Genomic DNA, 24,933 nt, shown 5'->3' with positions numbered 1-24,933 from the left:
ATTCTTAATCTTCCATGATCTCCAGCGAACCGTGCCCCATCCTTCATTCTACATTCACACAAAAACTCTCTCTCACACACACGCGCCCTTTTGCACACATTCCCTGTTCTCCTCAACACATCATCTTACTTCTCTTGACTTTCTACCAAGAGGTTTGAATGAAATGACCTGGAATTGCCTCCTACTCATTGGGTCCGTCTAGTTGTTGTCTTGACCTGCTCCTTGCCTAGTACCTACTCGCTCATCACAGCTCCCCACACTCCACACTCAGGAGCGCTTAGCACCCAGCGTCCTCTAAGGTTTGCAAATTATGTGCTGACCCTGACATCTTGACAAGAATTAGAGTTGACAGTTTTCTGATGAACAAACAAAATTTGTTCCTTCTCACCTGGTCCTTTATGTCTTCTCCCCATAGAACCTTTCCAATGAATTTCCAAGTTTGCTAAAATCTACTTGACTAAATTCCATGTACTTCACAGTGCCACCTTTTCTCATTCCTTACTCAGAAATCCACTTCACTACTTTGTATATGAGACCAAAGGGTCAAAAGGCAATTTGAAAAATAAAGGAAATGCACTTCATAGCTCTTCCCTCTAATTAAACTCCATAGCACCTCTTCATTTCCCCCCTGCCCCACTCCCACCCTTATCCATTGGCGGGAAGAGCTCCCCAGCATTTTGGCTGCCAAAGCTTTGACTTCTGGGGCTTTCATTCGGAGTTTCTTTCATTCTGAGGTTTCCAGCACAGACCAGTCTTCTGAGAAGGGTTTAGAGGCAGTAAGGGGCCAATGGCAGTGGGTCCGTTCTCCTCTAGGCAGTGTGTCACATATAGACACTCTGAGTCTCGTCTGGCTGGAGAGCCAGAACCTTAAGTTATTATTGGACTTTCTGTAATCAAACTGAGCACTGGCAAAAAGTACCTGCGTGGTTTCCTGGGGATTTTTTGAATGTTACAATTTAACCAAACTCATTACTCTTGCTTTGAAAATGTTCTAGAAAATGAAACAACAATAAAATTGATTTTTCTAAACTGTTATTTGATATATCCATCTGTTACTTTGAAGTCTGCTTCCTACTCTTCTTAATATTTTAATGCGTTTATGCTAATCAAATCAGTAAAGATTTAATTTTTAATGATGGATATTTTACCGCTGGTCCCCTTGTGGTCAGCTTTAATTTTCAGTCTAATGGTTTATTTATTCAGACATTGGCTGTTTTGACCATTTGTATATTTGGTTTGTGACTCATTTCTCTAAGGCTCGATTCTTTTAAAATGCTGAAGCACACATGAGAACAGTTACATAATCAAATCATGGTTTGATAACAGGCACGATGGGCATCAGCCATGAAATATGCGTTTAGAGAGCAGATAGCAAGAAAGGGAGAAAATAGACTGAAAAAAAAAATGAGCAGAGCCTCAGGGACCTGTGGGACAGTAACTAACGATATAACATTCATGTCACTGGATCCCTCGACGTTTACCAGTGAGAGACAGGGCGCCAATAGGAGCTGGACAGTCAGTTCTACTCCCTTCCGGAAGACTTTCTGAGATGCAGTGGTTTACACCACCTGTCTGGACACATTCCCAAGGCCAGGCTTTCAACTGTGCTTCTTAGGTAGCTGCAGGCAGCTCCATATGCGCCCTTTATAGCTATGCTCCCTCCTTCCCTGCCTCATCCTGTCCCTCCCCGTGGCCTCCGTGAGCTTGCACTCCCCATGAACTAACGTGTTAGCACGGAAGATTTGATTCTATTCTCTAGCAAACCTGTGTCTCTTTACCCTTCTGGAATTCTGTTGGTTATAGGTTATTTCACCTAGTTATGTCTTTTGAGATTTTTTATTTTTTTCTCCCATGACTTCCACTTCTTTATGTATTTGTTCCGTCTTTTAAGTGTTTTTTCTATTTGTCTTCCACACCAATAAGTTGGGTCTTAACAGCGACTATTTTATCTTTTAATATTTTAGTTAAAAATGTTTTTAGTTCCAGAAAGTTTGTGTATGTGTGTGTGCTGTGATTGACTCTTCTTATGTGCTGTTTTTAGATTTTAATTCAAGTTTTTGTCTGTCTCTTCCAACAATTTTATTTCCCTAAAACCTAATGATTACAAGTATTCTGATGGTTGTTTCTCTGTGGCTATCATGTCCCCTTAAGGTTCTTGTATTAGTTTCCTAATATTGCTGTAACAAATTAACCACAAACTTAGTGGCTTAACATGACATAAATTTATTCTCTTACAGTCCTGGAGGTCAGAAGTCCTAAACTCAAGATGTCAGAAGAACTTCGTTCCTTCCCAGGGCTCTAAGGAAGAATTCGTTTCCATGTTTTCTCCAGCTAGTAGAGGCTGCCTGCATCCCTTGACTTGTGGCCCCATCCTCCATGTTCAAAACACTCACTCCAACCTCTGCTTCCATCCTCACATCTCCTTCTCTGACTCTGACCCTCCTGCCTCCCTCTTGTAAGGATCTGTATAATTACATTGGGCCCATTTAGATAATCTAAGATAATCTCCCATCTCAAGATCCTTAACTTAATCATATCTCAAAGTTCCTTTTGCCATGTAAGGTAACATAGTCCAGGTTCCAGGGATTAGAATATGGACATCTTTGGAGGGGTATTATTCTATCTACCACAGTACTTAAATGGAAGCCATTCTCTGAATGATGAAAGCAAGACAGTGCCCACCCCTGTGGGCCTGCAGGGTGGTGGTTGACATGTCATCAGTTGTCTATTGTGACACTGGGAGAAAGGCTCCCTGACCCCTCATCTTCTCGCCTACATGGGCTTATATGTTCTCAGCCTTAGCAGTAAAGACACGTTTGCCTCTCTTCCTCCTTCTCCAGCTTCTTGGAATTCAGGACGACCAGTGGGTTCTTCCCAGGATACCATAAGAGACCAAAATTCTTCTTCCTCTTGGGGGTCTGTGATGGTTAATTTTATGTGTCAACTTGGCTAGGCCATAGTTTCCAGATACTTGGTTAAACACCAGTCTAGATGTGGTTTGAAAGTATTTTTTAGGCGAGATTAACCTTTAAATCAGTAGACTTTGAATAAAGCAAATTACCCTTCATAATGTAGGTGGGCCTCATCTAGTCAGTTGAAAGCCTTAAGAGGCAAAGACTTAGATTCCCCAAGAAAGAGGAAAATTCTGTCTCCAGACTGCCTTCAGACTCAAGCTGCAACATCAACTCTTCCCAGGGTCTCCAGCCTGCTGGCCTGCCTTGCAGATTTTAGACTTGCCAGACCCCCACAATTGCATGAGCCAATTCCTTAAAATCAATCTCTCTGTCTCTCTCTCAATACACACACACACACACACACACACACACACACGCACATCTTAGTGGTTCTGTTTCTCTGAAGAACTCTGACTAATACAGGTCCATAGATCTCCACAGACCAAACCCTCTCCAAAAAGTCTTCTCCAGTGTTCCTCCAGGACTTGGCCGCTGGTCCCACAGCACCTCTCTGATCCAGTGGGGGAAGGTCCTGGGCGGACTCTAAGAGGATGGTGGTAAGGCCCAAAGCCCTCCTTCCACCTTTCTGGTTCCCCTGGAGTTGTTTGGAGTTGGGAGGGAAGCAGAACATAGGGACACTTAAGACAACTTTTTCCCAAAATTTTTGTCAGGATTCTTTTTGAACCTGATTTTATAAACTTGAGTTGGCTAGCTTCGCAGAATTTTAGCTCTCTCTGATTTGATAACCATGCATCTTATGTCTTTATCCAAGACATCGATAAACACATAAAATAGATGGGAGCCGAAGATACCCACCCCAGAAACTTTCTCTTTAGGATCCAATTATTTTTTTCATTTAATCCCTCATTTTCCTAAGATCTTATTTTAAAATATTAAGTTTACTGTTGTTCTCATTCTCCTTTGGGCAGCTTGGTGGCCTTTTCATCACGGGTCTCAATTTTAAAGAGAGAGGTATCTCCCTCCCTTAGCTTTTTAGAAATCGATGTTTTTCTTCCCAGGGATTACTTGTGGTGTGGCCTGCCTGGTCTCCTGCCTCTGCACCTGCACCCCCAACTCCTAATGGACTAACATGCCCTCGCCAAGCTCAGGCAACAACTTCAACCCCCCACTCTCAGCTTTGCGGCCAACTCCATCCTTAGCTGCAGGGAATGTCAGATGATCTTGTTCTTGATCTCATTCAGTAGATCAAGTGAGCCCTGGTCAAGTCTGCCATGTTGCTGGGCTTCCGTGAACTTTGGTTCTCTTTGATGGCTGAGCTCCTTGCCCCCACCTAGTACTCAGTTCCAGCGTCTCTTGACTTCTAAGCTTATTTTTGCAGCCTGACAAGCGACTGTCCCTTTAGCCAGTCCTGAGGCTGCTAGATGTTACTGCTTGTCTGTCTGGATCATCATGTATGACCCACCCACTGCTGCCGTGCCTCAGGGGTCTGCAAACACCCACGTACTACTTCTTTTCTGGACTTTTGAAGTGCTAAGCACCGCCGGGTCCATTGCCAGCCACAGTCCTCTCAGCAGGTGATGTGCTGCCTGCATGTGGGCCCCTCCCTCCAAGCATCTGTCTTCGCCCCATGATCATGTCTACACTCCAGGTGCAGACCCCTCCTGGGCTGTCTTCTCCCATCCAGTCCATCCCTAAGGTCCTGTTCTGGTAGAAATGATGTGGAATTCAGAGACCTTCCAGCAGGGCAGCTCTTTGGAGGTGAGGACCTCATTTTGCACGTGTTCAACTATATTAAACTCTTCGTTGTTATGAAAAAAAAAATCTGATTTTGCTCAACCATATTAAATGCTTAGTTATTACGGAAAAAAAATCTGATTTTCACATTCTCATTTTACCTTCAAAAATATGTAATTTCATCAAATTCCCCTTCAAAAATGGCTCTTATAGAGTTCATTAACCACAAGGTTTTGTTCTCTTATAAAAATATATCAGAAAACCTTGAGAGCCTGAAACTGATGAAAACCCTGTGTTAGCCTAAGTGTGTGAGGCAGGTGGTCAGGAACATTCTCTTCCAGCTCTCCTCAGACGGCAGCCACGGAGTCTCCAGCACGTTCTTTTTACAGGGTTTGTGACTCATTTCCTCACTTGCAACACAGAAATACTAAGGCAGTGCCAACCAAGCATGAAAGAGTGTTGTGAGAATTCTGGTCAGAGGGTAATTAAAACTTTATTTCATATAGAATTGTGACCTTATGTATTTATAATACAATACTCCGGGGTTTGAATATCTTGTATTATTTTTGGCTCTGCTTGTAGTAACTAGAAGCTGTGAACTATATAGACTGTGACCGAAGATCACTCCCTGCACAGCACCCTGGGCTGCGGTGTCCATAAAAGGCAATGTGCTAGCTCGAGAAACTGAATGATTTCATAACTAACCTGGGATCCTGTTTCCCCCTTCACATCTGAAAACACGTTGGCACAGAAGGGAGAAACGTCTCTTTTTTTTCACATGGTTTCATCTTATACCTCCTTTTCCAGGTCTCCTAGTTGGAAAGACGTTGATTTCTTTTTTTTTTTTTAATAATTTTATCTATTTATTTTTCCCCCAAAGCCCCAGTAGATAGTTGTATGTCATAGCTGCACATCCTTCTAGTTGCTGTATGTGGGATGCGGCCTCAGCATGGCCGGAGAAGCGGTGCGTTGGTGTGCGCCCGGGATCCGAACCGGGGCTGCCAGTAGCAGAGCGCGTGCACTTAACCGCTAAGCCATGGGGCCGGCCCAAGACGTTGATTTCTACCTAGGAAGATTGTGGCTCCTGGAAGAATCCTTCATGGGCATATAGTGTTGCCTCTCTCCCAATGCAGACATCCCACCTACAAGATTGATAGATGACATGCCAAGGATTGAGTAATTTATTTATTGAGCACTTACTATGTGCTAGATATTGTGCCAGGCCTCAGACATTGGCAAACCCTGAGATAAAGATTCAAGTGCAGGGCCGGCCCCGTGGCTTAGTGGTTAAGTGTGCACACTCCGCTGCTGGTGGCCCGGGTTCGGATCCCGGGCGCGCACCGACGCACTGCTTCTCCAGCCATGCTGAGGCCGCGTCCCACATACAGCAACTAAAAGGATGTGCAGCTATGACATACAACTATCTACTGGGGCTTTGGAGGGGAAAAATAAATAAAAAATACAGTTATTAAGATTCAAGTGCAAGTAGGTTGAGTTTATTTGTACAGGAAACACTGGACATGGTAGAGGTGAGACAGGGAAGGGAAGGTTGCAATAAAAGATCCATTATCAAGCAAGTTACCACTGTGGGCAAATAGAGCTCCATCCCACTAGGGAATTTAGAAAACCATGACTCAGAATTAACCCAACCAAGAAGCAAGGGAGCTGGGGTATTTATCCACCAATTCTCCATCTGTCATTGGTTCAGGGTGCTTTCAGGGGAATTAACTGTCTTGCACTTCTGACTTCCCCATGCATGGGCCAGAAAAGCCTTCAAGTGGAGAATTTCAGGGGTCAGCTATAAGTAGCCTCTGACTTTGGAAGTGAATGCCAAAGGGTTTGGGGTGGGGGCACTGATACCATCTGCTACATGCAGAAGACAGAAAGAATGAAGATCTCCTCCCTACTTTTGACCTGAAGGAGGGGACAGAACACTCACTCCTTGAACCCAGTAGTGTCCAGGGTAGGGAAGGGTACAGGGGAACAGGGGAAAAACACCAGAGTAATGGAGGTGATAAGTCTGAGGAAAGTTGTGCAAAACCTGAATCGAATTGGGGTGAAGACAAGCAGTGAGAAGAACAACAGCTCTAGATGACGTCAGGCCATGACTAGTTGCCAGTAGCCTAAATGATGAGGTTGTCAGGAACGATGGAAATACCAGCCTTTCTGCAGCTGTCTGGCTGAAGTGTATAGCTGGCTGTGCCCTTGGGGAGAAAAACCTGATACAGGGTTAAACCTTCAGCAAAGGGATTGGAAGGAAGCAGGTGAGAGGGACAGGGCTTCTCCTGGAGGAGAGCTAGTTGAAAAGAAGAGTGTCAGGGAGCCCAGTAGAAGGGCCAGCAGGGCAGGATAACCAGGGGGCATGGAAGGTGCAAGGCCTGGACTGCAATGCTTTCACTAGAGCTGGCCCTGTTTAACACCAGTTACCTAGGCCAATGCAAGGGATGCCAAGACTGGCCTAAGCCCATCTGCTTGCAGGGAGGAGTAACTAACATCCAGTTGGACTGTAGGTTTTTTGGTTATGAGACTAGTGATGGCTGAGCCAGTACAAAGTCAGAAATCATTAAGTGGAGTTCCTGGGTACTGGGGCAAGTGGGGGTGACTTTCCAAGGTAAGGCAGCTTGGAGGGAAACTCTCCAATTTCTAGGATATTTTTCTCTGGGTTGGACTGAAATTTAGCTCCCCTGAACTTTTCCTTGTTCCTAGTGCTGCCCTTTGGAGTTCCTTGATCAGTCCCAAGAAAGTTTTTGTCAACATAGTGCCTGGCCTATGGCAGCCAATGAAAACTCCCCTTTGGGTAGGTGTCTGTGCTTTGTTAGATATTAGGAAGGTTGTGATAAAAATGTTGTGACTAATATCCCCTCCCCTGGTTTCAGCTAGACTGTTCTAGTCCAGATATTTCCAGGGAAAGCAATTTCCATGGACACATGTAGGGTCTGTAGTGCTTTACTGCTGAGCTCCTAGTCTCTGACCTTCTACTTCCCATCTCAGACTCACAATTCAAGGCGCCATCTCAAAACAGCCATGCCTTTCTCCTTTTCCTTTGGTCTGCCATTACAGACCCATCACAGAGACTTCTCCCCATTGTGATGCTCAGCCACTTACAGAATTTTAAACGTAATCAACATTTGTTCCATTTGTCTCTCATTGAAAGAAACATATTTTGCTACCCTATGAACTTGCCATATGGATCAAGAAGGGCTTTAATTCATTTTATTATAGCTGAAACTTAAAGCATAAGGAATTTTTAGACTGAAGTGCTCTATACGCTAGGTGACAAAGCACAGTAACAATGTGTAAAGCCGCCATCTCATTCAACCCAACCCAAAAGGAAAAAACAAATGAACAATAAAACAACCATCGTTGTTTTAGCCGAAGCAGCATCTTTAAGAATGGATAACAATGATGAACACAAATTGGCAAGTCTGCCTGCAGCCACTTCGGCAAATTTGTATAAATGATACTCTTACATCCTAGTTAGGATTTGAAACATTGCTCCTTTCAAAACTGAAACAAACTTTTTACTGTTCACTCTGATTGCAGCACCACTCAACTACAGACGGGAGACAATTAGATTAACCTGGAAGTTATAGACAGGAGTTGAAAAGTTTGGCTGGAAGAGCGGGTGTCTTTGGAGCTAAGCATTTTCTATTTTGTTTTAATTGCATGTTTATGGATTTCTGAGAAATTAAAAATGATGTGTTCTCATTACAGAAGGCACCCACACCAAAGAGAGAGAGAGAGAACAAGCCACACCAAAGACAGAAAAAGAGCAAGAATGAAAATTCCACAAAAAAGAACTCAGAGGGAGGGATAGGATTATTTTTCTTGCCCAACCAAAAAGGAGTCGGAAGAAATGGGGCTTTCTCAATATAGAGAATAACCTTCTTTTTCAATTCACATGTGATCGTCCCCAACTCTCACTCATTTTACTAGAATTTCTAATAATGTTAAATATCTCAGCAATGAATTTTCAATCATAGCTTCCAATAACAATATAGTTTAAAAACTTAAACCTGGAGAATTTACATATACACAGACACATATCCAAGTTTAAGTATGTATATATTTTTTTGATAAACACTTTCTTTTCTTTAATATTATTGACCCTGAATCTGACTGTGTGTGTATTTAATGTGAATATATTTCTTTTATAAATGATCTTTCTTCTTTTCCTATTTTCATTGAGAACTCCATCTCCATTAATTCCCATTCTACCAAAAAAGGAATCCTTTTTAAAGCCAGGTTAAAAGTATTTTTTCTTTTCTTATGATTCTCTTAATAACTGATGTAAAAGTAGGTTATGTCCTACTTCTAGAAGAGAGCCTGTGCACACTGAGGAATACATGAAAAGAAGTTGTAGTTAAAAAAAAGTCCTTTGTCATTCTCTATTTTCTAAAATATTGGAAATTTTAAAGCTGAAATCAACCCTATACATGATTTTGCTTCTCCTAGAGTAGAAAAGTGTGGATTTACGATGAAACCTAAATCCTAGAGAAAAAGTAATGACAACTTCAAAGGAAAAACAAGTTTTTCAAAAAATCAACAGAGTGAACTATGATAGATTTATAAATGAGGTCAAAAGAGAAAGAATATGAAACATCTGTTGCTAATATTACTTCAATGCATAGAGTAAAAATTTCCAAATTAAGTAGGTCTAAATTTTTAAAACCTTCTTTCTGAGCTTTCATTGATAGATAGAAGAGAAAGAGATCAGAAATCTCAGCAAACTATCCTTGGCTCATAATTTTCCTCATTCCTTTTCAATAGGGCAAGATTTTTCTTCGACTTTCATGGCACTGTCAAATAAATTTCATTTAGATTTTCTAAGGTAGGAATTGAGACTGATGTTTCTGGGATTGAGACCTGGAATGGAATCATCATAGAGGTTGGAACAATGTTAATTGCATCTATTAGTCCTAACTGCCTCCCAGACATTACTTTCTTAATTCTTCCAAACAATCCTATAAAGCAGGTCTTATTACCCCCTTTTACAGACAAGGAAAGGTGAGTCTTAGAGAGATTAACAACTTGCTGACAGTGGAACTGGGATTCAAGCAGAGGTCTGCCTGTCTCTAAAGCTAGAGTACCAATGACTCCCAAGTAGGGTTAAACAAGGTGATACAGATAGAGACAAAGGTGGAAAACAGGATGGGAAAAAGAAGGGTAAAAATGGGGCCTTTTCCTCGGAGGTGTTAATGAATGGATTGGGGAGTTCAAGATTGAAGTAGATGATAGGGTGGGAATTGAAGTAAATCATTAGATTAGGATTCAGTTTAGGGCTGGCGTTGGAGTTAGGATTTTATCGAGAGTTTTGAGGTGTGAGTGGACTCTATTCAAGATTGAGTTAGAGTTTAGCTTCAGAGTGGAACTTGCATTAAGTTCTAGAAAGGGATTGGAACAGGCGGTGTTAACTAATCTTCCCTGATGACAAGAATCACCTGGGCAGTTGTTGGAGCTACAAACTCCTGGTCCCATTCTTATCTGCTGAATCTCTGTCTCCCAGGGAAAGCAATATTGTTCACAGAGGAACCCAGGGGAGTCTGCCCATCAGATCGTGGAGAAATGCTGGGCACTGGTCACAACCCTGGCTTCCCATTAGAATCACATGGAGAGCTCTTTACAAATCCTGAACCTGGGCCCCGTCCCTCCATTAAATCATAATCTGAGGGGCTGGGATTATTATGTTTAAATAGTTTCCCAGGTGATTCCAATGGGAAGCCAGGGTTGAAATCACAGATGAACGGTTAGAGACGAAAATAGAAAATTCTCTCTTCTGGATTCATAAAGCTCTTCAACGAACCTCTTTATTGGGCATTTTTGCATACTAGTTTATAAATATCTGTGTACCTGTTTTCACAACAACACTGTAGCCTTGAAGAGCAGAGATTTATTAACTTCATCACTCCATATAGCACTCTGATATTGAATAAATATATATTTGCTCTGTGCATATAGGCATTCAAAGGACATCTTTGGCCACTCTGTTCAAGAACAAGAAACAGGGCCGGCCCCGTGGCTTAGCGGTTAAGTGCGCGCGCTCCACTACTGGCGGCCCAGGTTCCGATCCCGGGTGCTCACCAACGCACTGCTTCTCCGGCCATGCTGAGGCCGCGTCCCACATACAGCAACTAGAAGGATGTGCAGCTATGACATACAACTATCTACTGGGGCTTTGGGGGGGAAAAGAAAAAAAAGAACAAGAAATATACTGGGTGTATTACATGTAAATTCACCCAATGAAAGGGACTTTCCTCTCTGTTTTATGAGTTATCAAGACTCATTCAACACTAAGCAGTTTATTCATTGGCTGGAGTCTGGGGAGACTTGGTCATCCGGGTTGTTATCTCATCCACAAGCCATTCCTGGCACCAGCCCTTTCTGAGCAGCTCCCACCTTGGTCTCCCCTGAATCCAGGTTGGCCCTTAGTGACTTGCTTGATTAACAGAATGTGGCATCTGGGGACTTCCAGTGTTAGGTCATAAGAATTCTTACAGCTGTGTTCTGGAGCTCTGGGAACACTCATGGAGCCCTGAGTTGCCATGTAAGAAGTCCAACTCCTCTGAGACCATCATGCTCGAGAGAACATCAGGAAAGTCCCTGAGATTACATGAAAGAGGAGACAACTGGCCAGCCCCTAACGCATCTCTAGGCAAGAGAAATGTCAAAAGATTTAAAGCTCTATTTAATCTGCCAAAGCACATCATTTCAAAAATATCACTATGATGCCATATTTATAATATAAAGAAAAATAGAAGTTAAGTAATTTGTAATAAAATAATATGTATTTCAATATTCTGGTAAACTACAAAATAATAGGCAGAAGGAAGAATGCATGTGTATGTAGACTCCCTGGAGAATACAAAACTACACACGCAGGCTCAAACAGGTGTGTTGTGCTGGGACCCAAATGCCATGGATAGTATTGCCATTGGTGACTTGTGAAGATAATAAACACATTTTTGTATAGTTCTAAACAAAACCAAATACAATATCGCCTGATTTTACCTGTTAGGCTCATTCCTGGAAAATTCAGTATGTATTAAAACAGTCTAAAAAATGCCTTGTATTTAGGAGTTCTGATCCTGGGTAAATGGGAGCAAATGGATTGGGAAAGAAGACCAGAATTTGAACTACCACCGAACTGCAAGTGGGTTTCTTATTTTTGCCCCCTCCAGTGTCCCTCATACCTGGACTCAAGGTCGTCTGAAACCTGGAAGTGGGCCCCCATCATGGTCAGAAAGAGCTCCAGGAAAAGCTCTCTAGTTCTGGCGAGGTAACCGGAAAGGGGACCCCCTAATAGTCAGAGTTTAGGGGGGGAAATACGCTGTTTTTCTTTTTTCCTTCTTTTCTCCATTCTCTTGAGCCCTGGCCCCCCGGCAATCCCAGCCATAGCAGCAGCAGTGGGACCCTGCAGGTTTCGAAAACTCTGGGGCGGAGAGCCTTCCTCTTTAATCAGAGAGGCTGTGATCCCAAGAGAGGGAGCAAACTCCTGATGCTTTTGTCTCTCTCTGTCCTCCCATCTCTTGGTCCTGGACACAGGCACTGTTCTAAGAAGTGTGCAGCACAGTGGGATAAACAATGTCCCAGCTTTCAAGATGAAGGACCAAAAAGGGAACTGCGGAGAACTAGAAAGTACCAGCATCATGGCAGAAAGGGAAGGCCTCAGGAAAGTTCATGAACTCCTGGTCTCCCCTCCAAGCTGTACACGCATGGTCTGACACTAAACAGCATACAAAAAACTTTGAGAACTGGATTATGGGGTAGACATCACCCAGGTGCCAGACTGGCCACTGTGTGGTGCACACACAGGACTGATTCAAATAACACAGCAAAGACTTTGAAAATGGAACTGACGTTGGAAAAACCACATACAGAAAGAACAGTGGAACGAAAAGGAGAGTTTATAAATGGACTCACACAAATATGATCATCTGATGTTCAGCAAAGTTACAAAGGCAAGTCAATGGAGACAAGATAGTCTTTTTAGCAAGTGGCATTGGGACAGTTGGTCACCCATACGCAAAAAAAAAAAAAGAACCTCAGCCTAAACCTCATGACTTATACAAAAATGAACTCAAAATGACTTATACAAAAATGAACTTATAGATCTAAATGTAAAACAGAAAACTATGAAAATCTTAGAAGGGAACATAATCTTTGTGATCTGGAGTTAGGCAAAGAGTTCTTTTACATGACATAAAAAAACATAATCCATTAAAGAAAAAATTAGTAAATTAGACTTCATCAAAATTCTGTGAAAGATACTATTAAGAGAATGAAAAGACAAACTATAGACTTGGAGCAAATATTTCCAAATCACAAATTCAACAACGGATATATAGAATATATAAAGAACTCTCAAGATGCAACAGTAAGAAAACAAACAACTCAACATAAAAATGCACAAAAGACTTGAATACTTCACTAAAGAGGATATATGCAGATGGAAAATAAGTCTATGAAAAGATGTTCAACATTATCAGCCATTAGGGACATGTGAATTAAAACCATGATGAGATACCACTACAAACCTATTAAGATGGCTAAAATTAAAAATACTGTCAAATCTTTGAGTGCTGGCAACGGTGTGGAGCAATTAGAATTCTCATACATTGTTGGGGAGAATGCAAAACGCAACAGACACTCTGGAAAGCAGTCTGGCAGTTCTTACACAGTTAAACATACATTTGCCATATGACCCAGGAATCCCACACCTAGGTATTTAGCTAGAGAAATGAAAACTTCTGTTCACACAAAAACCTGTACATGAACACTTTATAGCAGTTCTAGTCATAATTTTCAAAACCTAGAAACAATCCAAATGTTTTTCAGTGGGTGAATGGATAAACTGCGGAACATCCGTATAATGGAAGGCTCCTCAGAAATAGCAGGCACAAAGTATTGATTCATGCAATAATTTGAATGAATCTCAAAGGCATTATGCTGAGTAAGAGAAGCCAGTCTGAAAAGGCCACGTACTGTAAGATTCCAATATACACGATATTCTCAAAAAGACAAAATGATAGTGAGGGATAATAGATCAGTAGTTGCCAGAGGCTTAAGGTGGGAGGAGGATGTGATTGCAAATGGATAATGAGAGGGAGTATTTTGTGGTGATGGGAATATTCTGAATCCTGACTGTGGTGGTAGATACACAAATCTATACTATGTGTTAAACTATGCACTCCAAAAAGTCATTTTAATGTTAATTTTAAAAATAAGATTAAAAAATACTTTGCGTTTATATGTAAAATAGAGTTAGGATCAGGGCTTAGGTAATTATAAACTGGCTATGTGAATGTCCAGTGGGAAGTTATATGGGAGTCTTTGTTATGCTGGACTGCCTGTCTCATCGCAAGATGTCTAGCCAGGGCCAGCACATCTGAGCAGCTGTATGTGAATTGCAGAAGTGTACTCACTCTGGGCAGACAAATTACACAAAGATTACCCCTCTGGGTGGAATATTTAGAATATGGAGCCCTTCAACAGAAAGGATGCAGCCTTCTTCTTGGCAAGGGGAGCATAGGCTGCACGTGGGCCCTCTCCCTCCCTTGCTGGATGACTTCGTGTGGTACAAAAATTAACACCTACATGAGGCAGCCCTGAATCGAGCATCCCTGGTTGCTGACTTCAAAATGCCAGCAGCAGCCCCAATCCTTACATCAAAACAAACAAACAACAAATCCAACACCCCACAATTTCCCAAAACATCCTTAAGGGCTGGAAGAGCTCCCCTTAAGAACAATTATCCTGGTCCCCCGGGGTCTTGTACATAATTGGTTACTAACTTAGAAAGCTAGTCCTTGAATTAAATCATTATAAGCCTTTCTTTGGGTTATTTGTACTTTACCTGTACAACATTCAGCCCAGTGTCTGGCAAACAGTGCACTTTCAATAAATGGAGGTTTATAGATTTACAAATGGAGGTTTATAGGTTTTCTAGCACTAGGAAACTGACATTCCCTACAGGCAAATGCCGTTGCCTAAAGAAGTAAACCAAATTTGAGGCCAATAGGAGCTATAGTCTTAAAGAGGGAGGACGGAGGGGCAGAAAGACCTTCCCATCTCCCTATAAATCCCATTACTCACCTCCCATATGGCTGGTTGTACCAATGGCTTAGGGACATCCTTTTCTCTTCTTTTTCAGAAGCTGCTAGAATCTATTACATACCAGGTCAAAGGTCAACTAATCTTTGATAAAGATAATTGAGAGTTGAATGGACTAGGCTCCAGGGTTGATTTTAATCATTTGTGTTTAAAGCTACAAAATTAAAATATTTCTCTTGTTAATAAGTTCACTACAATAGCAACCCCAAATGAAGAAATCAAAACTCCATAAATGATTAATGATAATGTGTATGTCAAATACACATTTATTTATATTTGTTACACACAATTATTTATAATTATATCTTAGATTCAAGCAGCACTTTTATTAGATAATCTGTGTTTTATGGAAAACTACATACCTTCTCTATTTACGAGATGGAATTCTCCCTGGATAGCTGAATAGGAGTGTGGGAAAATATTCTCCTCCAGGATACCCTAATGCACCTTCGAATCATTCACCATGCTTTAAAAAGGGTGCACTAGACCCAAATAGCAATAGAAACTACTGTATTGCACATTCCCCCCAACCCCACACACAGTTTTACAACTCTGAAATGCAAATCTGTCTTAAAATTTTTGACGAAGTAGCCACAGTGATGGTCATTGTCTTCAAACACATGACCTTGGTTATTTGTAGTTGAATAACCGAACAACTGAAATCCCTGATATTTAATCAGTAAACCATTTAAGGTCCATCTGTGGGGAGAATATGAGTCCTGGTATCAGAAATCATTCCATCAATACCTGATATTATCAAGAAAGTGTCAGCAACATATGAGTGATGTCCAGTTTATGAAATTTTCCTTTTATGGATCAGGCTTTTGACGTCAAGTATAAGAACTCTTTGTCCTGTCCTAGATCCCAAAGATTTTCTCTGGTGTTTTTTCTAAACTTTTAACAGTTTTATGTTTTACATTTAAGTCTTTGATCCACTTTGAGTTAGTTTTATATAAGGTGTGAGACTCAGATCGAGGTTCATTTATTTTCCCCTATGGATGTCCAATTGCTCCTGCGCTGTTTGTTGAAAGGCTATCTTTCCTGCATTGAATTGCTTTTGCATCTTTGTCAAAAATCAGTTGGGCATGTTTGTGTGGGTCTATTTCTGGATTGGCTCTATTTCATTGATCTTTGTGTCTATCTTTCCTCCAACATAGTCTTGATTATTGTAGCTATATAATAAGTCTAAAAATTGAGTAGACTGATTCCTCCTATTTTATTCTTCTTATTTAAAATTGTTTTAGCTGTTCTAGTTCCCTTGCATTTCTATTTAAATTTTAAAATAATCTCATCTATATGTACAAAAACTCTTGCTGGATTTTTTCATAGGAATTTTATTAACACTGTGTATCAATTTGTGGAGAATTGACATCTTTACTACGTTTGGTCTTCCAATTCATGAACACGTTTATTTAGATATTTAATTTCTTTCATCAGCATTGTGAAGTTTTCATCATACAAGTCCTACATATGTTTTGTTAGATTTATACCTAAGTATTATATATTTTTTGAGCAATTGTAAATAGTTTCGGTATCCATGTGTTTATTGCAAGTGTATAGCAATACAAATGAATTTGCTTATTTATCTTGTATCCTGAGGCCTTGCTAACCTCACTTATTCTAAGAGTATTTTTTGTAGATTCCTTGTGATTTTCTATGAAGACAATTTTTTTTCTTCCTTTTTTATCTATATGACTTTTGTTACCTTTTCTTGCCTTATTGCACTGGCTAGAAAAACCAACACCAAATTGAATGAGAGTGCTGAGAGTAGACTTCCTTGCCTTGTTCCCGATTTCATGGAGAAAGCATTCAGTCTTTTACCACTAAGTATAATGCTAGCTGTAGGTATTTTGTAGATGCTCTTCATCAAATTGACGAAGTTCCCATATTCCTATTTTTCTGAGAGTTTTTATCATGAACGGGTGTGGAATTTTGTCACTTTTTTTTGCATCATTGGTACTATCATGTGATTTTTCTTCTTTATTCTGTTATTATGACAAATTACATTGATCCATTTTCAAATATTGAACTAGTCTTGCACTGTAATAAACCTAACCTGGACTTGTGTCTAATTCTTCTTTTTTTTTTTTGTGAGGAAGATCAGCCCTGAGCTAACAATGCCAATACTCCTCTTTTTGCTGAGGAAGACTGACCCTGAGCTAACATCCATGCCAATCTTCCTCCACTTTATGTGGGACGCCGCCACAGCATGGCCTGACAAGCAGTGCATGAGTGCGCGCCTGGGATCTGAACCCAGGCTGCCAGCAGCAGAGCGTGGGCACTTAACTGCTATGCCACGGGGCCGGCCCCTCTGATTCTTTTTATATACTGCTTAATTCTCTTTGCTAATATTTTTTTTTTTTTTTTTTTTTTTTTTTTTTTTTTTTTTGTGAGGAGATCAGCCCTGAGCTAACATCCGCCAATCCTCCTCTTTTTTTTTTTTGCTGAGGAAGACGGCCCTGGGCTAACATCTGTGCCCATCTTCCTCCACTTTATATGGGACGCCGCCACAGCATGGCTTACCAAGCAGTGCGTCGGTGCGCGCCCGGGATCCGAACCAGCGAACCCCGGGCCGCCGCAGCGGAGCGCGCGCACTTAACCGCTTGCGCCACCGGGCCGGCCCCTCTTTGCTAATATTTTTAAATGTTTCTTATACCTATATTCATGAGGGATAGTGGTCTGTGGTTTTCTTTTTTGTGATATATTGTCTGTTCTTATGCCAACACCACACAAGTCTTGTTTACTGTAACTTTGCATAAGTTTTGAAATGGGGAAATATGAGTCCTCCAACTTCGTTGTTTTCAACATTATTTTGGCTATTCTGGGGCCTTTGAATTTCCATATGAATTTAGGATCAGCTTGTCAATTTCTGGAGAAACAATAGTGGAATTTAGATAGGTGTTATGTCGAATCTTTTTGTATGGCCCATAAACTCAGAACGGTTTTTACATTTTGAAATTCCTTTAGAAATACCAAAAGAAGAAAAGCATTTCATGTCAAGTGAAATTTATATAAAATTCTAATTTCCATGTGTATAAATAAAGTTTTGTTGGAACATAGCCATGCTCATTAATGTACATATCATCTATGGCTGCTTTAGCAATGCAATGGCAGAGTTACAACAGAGACTGTCTGGCCCACAAAGCCTAAAATACAAACTACCTAGTCCTTTACCAAAAGTTTGGGGACCCCTGCTTTAGACCACAGCAAAGACTGAACAATTATTGCCCGAAGTTTCCAAAAAAATTGAGCCTAGGACCATGACAGTGGGCTGGAATTTCCCATTCCTATTCCAAGTTGAGCTATGTCTAGACCTGATGGAACTTGGTCTTTAAAAAATTCTTTCCTACTGTGGTATGTAAATGTAGAAAGAGAGAGGCTGAGACCATAGGCAGCAAAAAAAATGAAAGATGAAGAGATGAAAGATGAACGCTGTGGGCATTAATAGAGCAGCATAGAATTCAAATATTAGAGCTGGAGGGACCTCAGCTATCCTCTCATTTTTACAGTTGAGGACAATGTGACTCAGGAAGTCTTCTCCTAAATTACATAGTGTCTGATTCCTGCTAGTTCACATCAGCAAAAAGCAGTTGCTACATCTCTGTCTGGAAACTGTTCAGGGCCTCGACTCAGGAGACTTCTGTTGAAGCTTAACAAGAGAATAAGAGTTCTGCCATCAGCAGGCTGCTTTTCCAAAAGATCACTTCCCGGCATTGAGAGTGTAATTCTATTTTGCTAAAAACTGTCATTATGAGGTTTTGATGATGTGCTTGACAGTTTGGATGTCACCTCATTTTAAAGCCTGCAGGCCGCTGAATCTTTAGTTCCCTCATGTGATATCAAAGACATGTGGGAAGGGCAAAGAGCGGACAACGAGTAGAGATCCAATTCGGGGCATTTGAAGTTGTTATTTTCATTGGTCAAAATATACTCTATCTTTGTGTGGACCAAAGCAGGAGGAATTGGATTCCCCTGGTTGGATTTCCACTGACTGCCGACCAGTGCCCTGTGTCACATGGTCATCGGCTGTGGCAGCTCAGGCTCAGTGTAGACCTGCGCTGAGACTCAGCACGCTGAGAGGATGAGAGAATTTGGCAGCTGCCAAAGGAGGGCCTGAGAAGGAGTTTCCATCAGACTAATGAAACCTGTCAGCACCAGCAGGGCTCCAGAGCGTGATCTCCCAGAATGCAAGATTAGTGGAAAAGCAGCCAACAAAAAGAGGAGTGGATAGGAAGAAGCAAAGAATTCTTCATTACAGCCAATTATAGCAAGAGTAGGAGGAGTTTGGCAGGAGGCGGTCATGAAACAAAATAAAATTAAAGTATGGTACAAAAATTGGCAATCCGCTGACTTAGTTCTCTGAACATCACTTCTAGGGTGCAGCTTCTACTGGGGCTGTCGGCTGAAACGAGTTTGCCTAAGCTTCAGGGCCCCTCTGTGCAGGCACTCTTTCCAAGGCCTTGGGAGGGGCCCTTGCAGTGTGTTCATATGGTCTTCAGGTTTTATAGAATTTGTGGAAGTAGGATACTTTAACTGCAGTCAGTTAAGCCCACTGAGCCTTTCCATCTCCACTTTCTTCCTGGACAGTTTGGGATTTGCTAAGGGAAAGTTGAGTTAGGAATAGTACATCATATTAACTGCAGTTTAGAAAGATGTTTTGGAACATTTCAATAAAAACACATGAGAAACTATTAACTCCTATTTAGATGTATATAAAGGGTAGCTTATTTTATATTCTTTAAATTGATTTATTAAAGAATTGAGAGAAAATTCAGGTAAAAATGAATGGACTATAAAACAAAACAGTTAGGATAAGTGATTAAGTCAATAGGAGTTATTCTGACATCTAGACGGAAAGCATAACAAAACTTTTAGATCAGACAGTGGTCCCCTCTCACCCACGGTTTCACTTTCTGTGGTTTCAGTTACCTGTAGGTCAACCACAGTCCAAAAATATTAAACGGAAAATTCCCCAAATAAACAATTCATAAGTTTTAAATTGTGCGGCATTCTGAGTAGCATGTTGAAATCTCGCTCTGTCCTGCTCCATCTTGCCCAGGATGTGAATCATCCCTTTGTCCAGAGGATCCACACTGTATACACTACCTGCCGGTTAGTTACTTAGTAGCCATCTGGGTTATCAGATCGACTGTCAAGGTATTCCAGTGCTTGTGCTCAAGTAACCCTTATTTTACTTATTTTACCATTTTAATAATGGCTTCCAAGCGCAAGGGTAGTGATGTTGGCAATTCGAATGTGCCAAAGGGAAACTGTAAAGTGCTTCCTTTAAGTGAAAAGAACATAGTATAAATAGGGTTCAGTCCTACCCGAGGTTTCAGGCAGCCACTGGGGGTCTTGGAATGTACTCCCTGCTGATAAGGGGGGACTATTGTACTAAAACCATCATTTACTATGAGAAAGGGACATTCTATGAGGAGAAATAAATGATATTTGAATTGTTGGAAAATCTAATTAATGAAGAGTTGTGAATTATATGAACTTATTGGAAAAGAATTTTAAATTCTTATGGATTAAATATGAAATATTGACATTGATAAGGAGAATATAAAACTCAATATTCCAATACAGTAAGGACTTTGATGACAAACTGGATATTGAATATTGTCAATTTGAAGACATTGATACAAAAAAACTTAAAATACCCTGAAATCTTACAGTTCATTTATGAAACTTGTTAGTGCTTCCTCCAAATTTGACAAAGTCCAAGAAAGTTATAAACATTACTAACAACCAATTGCAAAGTTGAAATAAACTTTTCTAAGTTATCAGTAATAAAAAAATTTCAATTAAGGATGCTTAAGAGAAGACTGAATTTTCTTTCTATTCTGGCTATAAAAAATATTACAAAACCGTTGTCTTTTGAAAAGACTATCAGAGTGCATGCAGACAAAAATTGTAGGAAGAAAGCATTTTAGAGATGTGTGAGGAAGTTAATTAATTACAAACACTTATTTTTCTGGATTTTGTGATGCTTGTGGTATTTAGTAGCTTTAAAAAATTGTAACCTATGTGATTTTTCTTATACTAAATATCCACTTTTGTACTCAATTTGATATTTATAATTTTGCATTCTTTTTCTAAAAGAGGGCCCCTTGAAATTCTGTAAGCTTCATATATATATATTTTTAATTGTAGTAAAATATACATAACAAAATATTCCATCTAACTATTTTTAAATGTATAGTTCAGTGGCATTAAGTATATTTACATTGTTGTATAATCATCACCACCATCCATCTCCCGAACTCTTTTCATCATTTCAAACTGAAACTCTGTACCCATTAAACACTAACACCCCATTCCTTCCTCCACCCAGCCCCTGGCAACTACCATTGTACTTTCTGTCTCTTTGAATTTGACTACTCTACATATCTCATATAGTGGTATCATACAGTGTCTTTTTGTGACTGGCTTATTTCACTCAACATAACATCCTCAAGGTTCATCTATGTTGTCTCATGTGTCAGAATTTCCTTCGTTTTTAAGGCTGAATAATATTCCATTGCATGTATATGCCACATTCTGTTTATCCATTCATCCATTATTGGATACTTGAGTTGTTTCCACCTCTTCGCTATTATGAATAAAACTACTATGACCATCGGTGTACAAACATCTCTTTGAAACTCTGTTTTCAATTCCTTTGGATATATACCCAGATGTGGAATTACTGGACCAAATGGTAGTTCTATTTTTAATTTGTCAAGGAACTACCATATGGTTCTCACTGCAGCTGCACCATTCCCACCAACGGTGCACAAGTGTCTCAGTTGTTCCACATCCTTGCCAACACTTGTTATTTTCTGTTTTTTGGATAGTAGCCATCCTAATGGGTGTGAAGTCCTTAAAATATTTTTAACTCATGGATGAGATGTGGTTTGGCTGGGCAAACATTTATACAGTATCACTGCATCAGTTCTTCTCTTCTAGGCCACTTCCATGGTCATGGTCAGAACACAGCTTTGTAAGGTCTTTCAGTGTTGCTGCTCAGTGCTTCTGTATAGTATTGGCTTCTCCTTTTCCTTCTCCTAAGTCCTTGGTATCAGTTTATCTAAACTTGCCTTCGGATGATATCGCAGACCCCAGCTTTGTGGATTTATTTTTTATTTCTGTTTTAGAGTTTACCTCCATACATGCATTTCTATCCCTTAGTCAAGAGAATCTATTCTGCATTTGTTCATTCTACCATCTGTTGGGAAACTCTGAGGTCAGTCTGTAAGGATCATTGCCATACATACTCAGTGGTGATGCTTTTTCTATGTCTGGCTGACGTTAAAGCTGGTACAGCTGGGACTGCAGGACCTGTTGCTAAAACACTGAACTACGTCCTTACTGGCTGATAAGTAGTCACTACCTTGTAACTCTGAGCACTTCCCTATCACCTGGGGATCCTCTAAAGAGTTAATATCTGATGGTGAAGGGGGCCTCCAGGCCTGGGCTCTCCAAATTCTTTTTGAACAAGAGGCCCCACATTTTCATTTTCCACTGGGCTCTGTAAATTATGTAGCCAGTCCTGAACAGATTACATAGATTATGGCAAATTATGAAGCCAGTCTTCAACAGAATCATTGCCCTTTTAGACAGTGGAGCTTTTTCCACATGGAAAAGGGATTCTGCCTCAAGGTTTCCTCCAGGGTACAATGTAGGGGATGCCACACCAGGCCTCTTTGTGCTAACCACAGATTCCCTTTGGCCCTGCTCCTCCGCCATTTATCCTGGCCAACACTCTTCCGGAGCCAAGCCTGGAAAAAGGCATTTAGAGATCCACATTTTTCTGCTAGCAGAAGTGTATATTTTTAAGAAGTATAGCCCTTTTCTACGCTCAGTTTTTTTCCCGACTCACTTTTTTCATTGTTGAAGATATCCCCCTTCTGTTTAAACTCTATATTTTTATTCTCATTATTATATTTTCTAGAAAAATTATGTAAATTTGGCTAAATAAAACTTTTCTGAAGGAAACTGGCTTTTGAGTCCTATTTCAGCCAGTCAATTCAGGTAGACATTTTAAAATCATGCAGAATTCCTGCCTAATTTCTGCTGTATTGGCTCATTGAAAAGCTTTACCTACAATGGAAATAACTGAGGAGAACGCCCTAGTTACTTTCTCAGATATGGCATTGATACACAAATCTACTTTAGCCTGTTTGGAGAGATACTAAGTTACCTAGAAACGCATTTCTGTTTATGTTTATACACTTCATCTGTGACGTGAACTTTAACTTACTTCACTTGCAGGAATATTGTGGGAATCGATCTGATAAGGTCAGAATGGTTTCAACAACAGCACTTTTAAACCAAACTATTATGATTATGCGTTCACTCTTATTATATATGATCATTATTTGATTATATTGAGTATAGCAATAATAACAGGTTGTTGATATTCAATGATATAAAAAGACAATTTTCACTCAACATCAGTCACCAACTCTCTCTTAAGAAATGATGACACGACAAACTTAGGCTTTGTAATACAAACTGCTACAAAGAGTATTAATGGCATTCTGGACTACATATTACAGACCAAAACATGAAATGAACAAACACCATTTGCTCTTTTGGTGTCACTCAATCTTTGTAGAGTATGAACAATGCTCACAAACAAGAGCAAAACTGCTGATGATGAGCAGTCAAAAGAGAGTGAAAATCTGAGGCCAATTCAAAGAGAAAAAGAGGGAAGTTGGTGATGGAAATATCTCCTTAGCTTTGGGGTAAGTAGTTTCATCTCGCAATCTGGACCCTCTCTGTATAGAAAACAGACCCTCTGTGTATAGAAAACAGCTCTGACAACAATTTCTTGAAACACTTTATAATTATTTAATAGCTAATAATTATTGGCCATTCATTATGGGACAGACCCTGTGTTGATGTTTTACAAATATTATCATGCAAACTCATTGCGCCCAGGTCGTCTACGCTTGCAGCTGTTCTCGACACTGGTCACAAGGCAGCATCCAGCCAAAACATGCAGCTCCAACTTCACATTCTCTGCAAAGCTGTCTGTGGCTCATCCATGTAAAGGTAGTTGATCCTCCTTTGTAGTCCCACCTTCCTTATCCTTTGGAGAACAGTTATGTGTATGGAGCTGTCTTCTCCACTAGACTGTGAGTAGCTTTTCAGAAGTGTGGAATGTTATTTTTTACAAATAAATTAATAGACATGGTCATAGTTTTCTCTTGGTTGGATTGTTGCCACCTACCTGGTTTACCTGCCTCTATTCTCCTTCCTTAACCCCAGTCTGTACTCAACCTAGCCGTACCTAACAACCCCCAAACTTGAGTGGTTTAACACAATCAAAGTTTCTCTCTTGATCACACGAAGTCCAATATGGATGTTCCTGGTCAGGAAGCAACCCTGAGGAGCTCTCCTCTGAGCAGTGACTTAGGGATCCAGGGTCCTTCCATCTTGAATGCCTCCATCTTCAACATGTGGTTTCCATGGTGGCTATAGGAGAGGGAAGAGAACGTGTGAAGGATCACACAGGGAGTTTTATGGCTAGGCTTGGAAATGGTGTACATCACTTTGACCCACTTCCATTGACTAGAACTCAGTGACATAATCCTGGAAGGCTAGTAAATGCATTCTTGTGCGCCTAGGAAGAGGAAACTGGACTGGTTCACACCTAGCAATATCACTCAAAATCCTCCAGTGGCTTCCAGCTGACTCAGAGTTGAAGCCCAAAGTCCTTGCAGTGGCCTGCAAGGTACCGCCTAATCTGCTCGCCCTCTAGGCCTTATGGCTCTAGCTTCACATCCTCTGTCCACACGTTTCCTCACTGCACTCCAGCCACATTGGCTTTGGCTCCTGTTTAAGCCTTTGCACTTCTTTTCCTTTGCTTGGGGTGTTCTTCCCCGAGACACTGTATGGCTAGCTCACTTTCACTGCCTTCAGGTCTTTATCAGCAGTTCCTTTCTCACTGAGACCTCCCCTAGCCACACTACTTACATTTCCATCCACCGCACCCCTCATATGGCATAGTCCCTCCCTTGTTTTATTTATTATCTTGGCACTTGCCTCTATCAAAACACTCTGTCTTTTGCTTATTGACTTCTGTATTGACTGTCTCCTGCACTAGAATGTAAGTTCCGCAAGGGCAGACATTTTGATCTTGTTAACATCATGCTATGTCTTCAGTACTTAGACTTGTGCCTAG

This window comes from Diceros bicornis, chromosome 9 (assembly GCF_020826845.1).
Source record: "Diceros bicornis minor isolate mBicDic1 chromosome 9, mDicBic1.mat.cur, whole genome shotgun sequence".
Classification (NCBI taxonomy): domain Eukaryota; kingdom Metazoa; phylum Chordata; class Mammalia; order Perissodactyla; family Rhinocerotidae; genus Diceros; species Diceros bicornis.
The sequence above is the reverse complement of the archived record's forward strand: the minus strand, read 5'-3'. Positions refer to the sequence as shown.